The sequence below is a fragment of the Mauremys reevesii genome, linkage group 4 (genome assembly GCF_016161935.1).
Source record: "Mauremys reevesii isolate NIE-2019 linkage group 4, ASM1616193v1, whole genome shotgun sequence".
Lineage (NCBI taxonomy): Eukaryota > Metazoa > Chordata > Testudines > Geoemydidae > Mauremys > Mauremys reevesii.
The window spans coordinates 140,586,070-140,593,424 of record NC_052626.1 but is presented as its reverse complement, the minus strand read 5'-3'; the positions used below and the strand labels follow the sequence as shown (position 1 = coordinate 140,593,424).

General features: G+C 49.3%; 1 long non-coding RNA gene across 1 annotated transcript; it reads left to right on the top strand.

Moving 5' to 3' along the window:
- Positions 1–821: 821 nt before the first annotated feature.
- Positions 822–2,003, top strand: LOC120404928. The gene is made up of 3 exons (XR_005598262.1): positions 822–1,055; positions 1,219–1,291; positions 1,681–2,003. It is a non-coding gene; the product is annotated as an uncharacterized LOC120404928 (long non-coding RNA).
- Positions 2,004–7,355: the final 5,352 nt, after the last annotated feature.

Below are 7,355 nucleotides of genomic sequence, written 5' to 3'. Positions count from 1 at the left end.
ACGGTGAGCCTTCCATCCCCAATGAGGATGTGAGTGGTGAAGAGATGCCTGATCTTCCAGTTAGTCAGAGTGCAGGCGACCTGGCAGCTATTGCAGCTTCCATATCTCCATCCCAAATGGATGTAAACCATGCACATGCCTGAAGAAAAGTGTAGATCAGAGAAGAGTGTGGTGGAGGCACAAGAAACAGCTGCTGATGAGTTTAGTTCCTTAAGTCTAGATGATCCAGGACTGTGGACCCACCTGAGCAGTAGCCTGAGGGACTTCCTTGTACTGCCTGGGCCACAGCAAGTGAAAAACTTCATGTTCCCCAAAGACAATGAAAATAGAAGCTTCCATCCAACACATTCCTGGTGTGAAATCCCCAATGGTGACAAAGTGGAGAGGTCATGGCTTAGGTACTCAAAAACCCAGAATACTGCATACTGTTTTTGTTGCAAACTCCTCCAGTCTAACGTTCCAGCCACATTGCGTTCCACAGGAACAAAGGACTGGAAAAATCTGGCTAGAAATGTGGCATGCCATGAGAAGGCAGCAAATCACCAGAGAGCATCTCAGAGGCGGAAAGAGCTTGAGATGAGCCTAAGGGTAAAGTCCACCATAGATGATCAGCATCAAGAGAAGATTGCATCAGAGTCTCTTTACTGGCAAAATGTTCTGAAAAGGCTCATTGCCATTGTGAGAATGCTGCTACCCAAAACCCAGCACTGTGTGGCACTTCAGATCAGCTACATATGCCAAACAATGTAAACTTCCTTAAAATTGTGGGACTGATGGCTTAGTTTGATGCCATAGTTATCATTATGGAGGACCTGCACCTGAATAAATAATAGAGAATGAAATATGCAGACTATAAAGTTCTGCAGCCAAATTCGCAGAGACCTTCCTCTTCAATGTAGGATCAGGATTTTGTCTTGAATTGATTTAAAAAAAAAGTGCTAAGCAGATGCTACACTGTAAGAAGAGGAAAGAGAATCAAAAACTGAAAGATTGTTACTAAAACCAATGAACAACTGCAGAGAGTGGAGACCCGGCAAAGCAAACAAATGAATACTGTGAGTAAATAACCTGAAAGCAAATGGGGAAGAAAACCTCATCTGGGTAATTGTGGCTATTGGGACAAAAATTGGGTTCCTGGTACGTAGCCTGGCTGAGATCATCCCTTTTCCCTGGGATTCAAATGTCATTCTCTGTGTGGTGTCCTTATTTTATTCCTAGGAAAAAGATCCCCAAAGGAGATGTAAGGATCCGGAACTCTAATGTCTGCCAGAAGCTTCAGCCACCTTCACAGGTAGAAGTCACTGGCTTTCCTACTATGCCACTAGTGCTCTTTCTGCTCTCAAGGTCTGCTCCCTTCAGCAGGACAGAGACACCCCTTAACTCCCCGAGTCCTGATTTCCTGCCATTCAAGGGGCTGAGGGTTTGCATTGCCCCCACCCCCACCATCAGAGACTTTTCCTATGGGAATCTCCCCAGAGCAGGGGAGAAATCTGTTCTTCCGTTAGAACCAGTCTGCTCAGTAAATCCACCCACACTGACCTCATCTCAGATGCTTTGTTTATCTGAGATTAATGGTATCTTTGGAAAACCCTTAGTGTGTCGAGGTGTGAGGTGGAGCAGGGAATACAGGAGCACCAGCAGATTCCCCTGAAGAACACCACCCTGTCTTTCTCTGCTCAGGCTAGGGCTCACCGTCCATTGTGGAGGTGAAGACCAGATGAGAGCTGCTGGATTGACCTTGATGTGCCACGTCCTTGTGTGGATGAAGGACCTACATCTCAGGGATGGCCAGCAGCAGATGTAACACATGTGTCCAGGAATGGGCTAAATAACCTACATTGAGAGGTAAGTAAAATCCTGGCCACATGTAGACATTACAGGAATTGGTGGGGATTGACCCAGGGTCCTTCAGCACAAGCCCCTCTCACTCACTGTCAACAAATCCAGCTCCACTCACTAGACCACACCCCATTCCAGAGCCCCAGATCCCAGGAGCCCTGATTCTCAGAGCCAGGCCTCACATCACAAGGCTAAACCTCCTCCCATTCTGTGACCTGTAGAAGGGACCATTGGCAAAAACCTCCTCTACATTCCCCCTGTCAGAGACTGTGGCCACGGGTGACAAGTGAATGAGCTGAGATCTCCCCTGTGGGAATCCGAGGGGCTGCACATTTGGGGTTTCACAGGGATGGCCTCTGGCAGCCATTGACAGAGTGTTCCTGGGAGGAGATTTTCCATCTCTAACAAAGGGTTTCTGTTCCCCCAGATCTCAGCCGCTCAGCAGAATGCGGGAGAGCCGAGTGCTGATGGGCTAGAGGGTCCCAGGAGTCGTTGTGCAGCAGGGGCAGTGTCTGCAGTCACCATGGGCCACACCCTGCGCTCCAGCCAACCCAGGCTGGTTCCCTGAATTGCAAAGGGGACTTTAGCTTGTGGAATTGGTGCTGGTGCCTGTTTCCACAACTGGGATGTTTTCATGAGGCTACTCCATGGTCCATGAAGCGCCATGCAAGCAAGGGGAGAATGGACATTAGAGAGCGAGGCCGGTGCCTTTGCAGGGCTGCTGCAGTCGAACATCCACAGCCAGAAGAGAGACGATGGGAAACTCGCTTCAATGGCTGGCCACAGCCACAGCAGCTGTCTCATAAAGCTCTGCTCATGCTCCAGCCAACAGAGGCAGGACGAAGAGCCACACTGGGAGAGCCTGATTTGCAATTAGCAAGACGCGGTTTTTTCAGTGGATTATGCTGCCCTGACTGTCTATTTCCTGCAATGTGCACATCCAGCCTCCCTGGCTGACCTCAGTGGGAGCTAGGTTCTCCGTGCCCATAGGACAGGGCTGGCCTTACCATGAGGTGAACTGAGGCGGCTATCACAGGTGCCGGACTGTGGGCGGGCGCCACTAGGATCCAGAGTGTAGAAAAATTGTCTGGTGCTGGTGCATATGTTTTCTCACTGCTCGAGATGCACAGAGATGGTGGAGTGCTGTGCTGGAGGAAGGGGGCCCAAGAGACATAACAGGCAGGCAGGAGAAAAGGTGAGAGGGAATAACAGAAAGCAACAGGAGCTTCAGGGAGAGAGAGGAGGAGGAGTCTCTTATGTACCTCTTGAGCACCCCCAGGAGCCTGGACTGATTAACACCAGCTTCTCAGGGAGCTTCCTATTTCCTGAAGTAGTAGGAGCCGGTTAGGCCCTTAAGAGGCTGATATCTTCCCTCACTCAGGCCCTGCTACCAGCCTGCTTCTTTGTCCCCTTCAACTGAGTGTTGAGAGCCACTCTAGCTGCCACAGAACAGCAGTCATGAGTGAAAGAGGAAAACGCTCCTCTGGGGCAGCATTCAGAAAAAGAAAGCAATCAAAAGAAGCTTTTCTGTCTAAGCAGGAAGGAGCTCTCCTGAGATACAGAGACACAAATGTTCACAGTGAGCCTTCTGGCCCCAGTGAGGATGTGAGTGGTGAAGAGATGCCTGATCTTCCAGTTAGTCAGAGTGCAGGCGACCTGGCAGCTATTGCAGCATCCATATCTCCATCCCAAATGGATGTAAACCATGCACATGCCTGAAGAAAAGTGTAGATCAGAAAAGAGTGTGGTGGAGGCACAAGAAACAGCTGCTGATGAGTTTAGTTCCTTAAGTCTAGATGATCCAGGACTGTGGACCCACCTGAGCAGTAGCCTGAGGGACTTCCTTGTACTGCCTGGGCCACAGCAAGTGAAAAACTTCATGTTCCCCAAAGACAATGAAAATAGAAGCTTCCATCCAACACATTCCTGGTGTGAAATCCCCAATGGTGACAAAGTGGAGAGGTCATGGCTTAGGTACTCAAAAACCCAGAATACTGCATACTGTTTTTGTTGCAAACTCCTCCAGTCTAACGTTCCAGCCACATTGCGTTCTACAGGAACAAAGGACTGGAAAAATCTGGCTAGAAATGTGGCATGCCATGAGAAGGCAGCAAATCACCAGAGAGCATCTCATAGGTGGAAAGAGCTTGAGATGAGCCTACGGGTAAAGGCCACCATAGATGATCAGCATGAAGAGAAGATTGCATCAGAGTTCTGAAAAGGCTCGTTGCCATTGTGAGAGTGCTTTTTACCCCAAACCTAGCACTGCATGGCACTTCAGATCAGCTGCATGTGCCAAACAATGGAAACTTCTGCATAAAACATCCTTACCACACAAGTTCCCCAACCCACCACCCTTTCTGATCAGCATCAAGAGAAGATTGCATCAGAGGCTCTTTACTGGCAAAATGTTCTGAAAAGGCTCATTGCCATTGTGAGAATGCTGCTACCCAAAACCCAGCACTGTGTGGCACTTCAGATCAACTACATATGCCAAACAATGGAAACTTCCTTAAAATGTGTGTCCAGGAATGGGCTAAATACCCTACATTGAGAGGTAAGTAAAATCGTGGCCACATGTAGACATCACAGGAATTGATGAGGATTGACCCAGGGTCCTTCAGCACAAGCCCCTCTCACTCACTGTCAACAAATCCAGCTCCACCCACTAGATCACACCCCATTCCAGAGTCACAGAACCCAGGAGCCCTGATTCTCAGACCCAGACCTCACATCACAAAGCCAAACCTCCACCTATTATGGGTACTGTAGAAGGGACCATTGGCAAAAACCCCTGTACGTGGTTTTTGGCGTGGGCCAAACCCTGCGCTCCGGACAACCCAGGCTGTTTCCCTGGATTGCAAAGGGGACTTTAGCTTGGGGAATCAGTGCTGGTGCCTGTGTTCACAGCTGGGATGTTTTCCTGAGGCTACTCCATGGTCCCCCTGTCAGAGACTGCAGCCACGGGTGACAAGTGAATGAGCTGAGATCTCCCCTGTGGGAATCCAAGGGGATGCACATTTGGGGTTTCACATGGACGGCCTCTGGCAGCCATTGACAGAGTTTTCCTGGGAGGAGATTTTCCGTCTCTAACAAAGGGTTTCTGTTCCCCCAGATCTCAGCGGCTCAGCAGAATGCGGGAGAGCCGAGTGCTGATGGGCTAGAGGGGTCCCAGGAGTCGCTGTGGAGCAGGGGCAGTGTCTGCAGTCACCGTGGGCCAAACCCTGCGCTCCAGACAACCCAGGCTGGTTCTCTGGATTGCAAAGGGGACTTTAGCTGGGGAATCAGTGCTGGTGCCTGTGTTCACAGCTGGGATGTTTTCCTGAGGCTACTCCATGGTCCATGAAGCGCCATGCAAGCAAGGGGAGAATGGACATTAGAGAGCGAGGCTGGGACCTCTGCAGAGCTGCTGCAGTCAAATATCCACAGCCAGAAGAGAGACAATGGGAAATGCGCTTCGCTGGCTGGCCACAGACGCAGCAGCTGTCTCAGAAAGCTGTGCTCATGCTCCAGCCAACAGAGGCAGGACAAGAGCCACACAGTGAGAGCCTGGGTTGCAATTAGGAATACGCGTTTTTTTCAGTGGATTATGCTGCCCTGACCATCTGTTTCCTGCAATCTGCACATCCAGCCTCCCCGGCTGACCTCAATGGGAGTTAGGTTCTCCATGCCCACAGGACAGGGCTGGCCTTAACATGAGGCGAACTGAGGCGGCTGCCTCAGGTGCCAGACCGTGGGAGGATGTGACTAGGACCCAGAGTGTAGAAAATTGTGTCTGGTGCTGGTGTGTATGTTTTCTCTCTGCTCTAGATGCACAGAGATGGTGGAGTGCTGTGCTGGAGGAAGGGGGGCACAAGAGACATATCAGGCAGGCAGGAGAAAAGGGGAGAGGGAATAACAGAAAGCAACAGGAGCTGCAGGGAGAGAGAGGAGGAGGAGCCTCTTATGTACCTCTCCAGCACCCCCAGGAGCCTGGACTGATTAACACCAGCTTCTCAGGGAGCTTCCTGTTTCCTGCTGCTTCCCTGAATCCGCTTGAGGAGAACAGGCAGTCAACTGAAGTAGTAGGAGCCAAGTAGGCCCTTAAGAGGCTGATATCTTCCCTCACTCAGGCCCTGCTACCAGCCTGCTTATTTGTCTCCTTCAACGGAGTGTTGAGAGCCACTCTAGCTGGCACAGAACAGCAGTCATGAGTGAAAGAAGAAAACGCCCCTCTGGGGCAGCATTCAGAAAAAGAAAGAAAGCAAAGGAAGCTTTTCTGTCTAAGCAGGAAGGAGCTCTCCTGAGATACAGAGACACAAATGTTCACGTTGAGCCTTCCGGCCCCAGTGAGGATGTGAGTGGTGAAGAGATGCCTGATCTTCCAGTTAGTAAGAGTGCTGGTGACCTGGCAGCTACTTCAGCATCCTGATCTTCATCTCAAATGGATGTAACCATGCACATTCCTGAAGAAAAGTGTAGCTCAGAGAAGATTTTGGTGGAGGTGTAAGAAACAGCTGCTGCTGAGTTTAGTTCCTTAAGTCTAGATGATCCAGGACTGTGGACCCACTTCACCAGTAGCCTGAGGGACTTCCTTGTACTGCCTGGGCCACAGCAAGTGAAAAACTTCAGGTTCTCCAAAGACAATAAAAATAGAAGTTTCCATCCAACATATTCCTGGTGTGAAATCCCCAATGGTGACAAAGTGGAGAGGCCATGGCTTAGGTACTCAAAACCCCAGAATGCTGCATACTGTTTTTGTTGCAAACTCCTCCAGTCTAATGTTCCAGCCACATTGCATTCTACAGGAACAAAGGACCGGAAAAATCTCGCTAGAAATGTGGCATGCCATGAGAAGGCAGCAAATCACTAGAGAGCATTCCATAGGTGGGAAGAACCTGAGATGAGACTAAGGTTAAAGGCCACCATAGATGATCAGCATGAAGAGAAGATTGCATCAGAGTTCTGAAAAGGCTCGTTGCCATTGTGAGAGTGCTTGTTACCCCAAACCTAGCACTGCATGGCACTTCAGATCAGCTGCATGTGCCAAACAATGGAAACTTCTGCATAAAACATTCTTACCACACAAGTTCGCCAACCCACCACCCTTTCTTTAATCATAATAATAATTCATAATAAATAAATGACTATTCATCAAAAGAAAGAAAGAACATCCTAGTTCTTACATCTCCTGCTTTCTTTGTATGTGTCAGTCCTCCCTAGATCACAGGGGCTTTGTATCAGGGAGTGTCCTTCCTTTTTCTGTTTTGTAAAGCGAACAATATTGACACTGACCAGATAAATAATGGAGACATCACAAAAAAAACCCTCAACCCTTTGTCATAAAGACTGTTCTCCTCAGTAAACCAAGCTATAAACATTAGGAAATGCACAGAGATCTAAAAGGCTGCAAAGGGAAGCACTCTCAAGTTAGGAAATACCAGAATGAGCATTGCCTGTGTAATGTTAACACTGCAGTAAATGAGGCAGGGATCCTACAGGCAACAGACTCCTTCAGTACACAGCCCCTGAGAAGA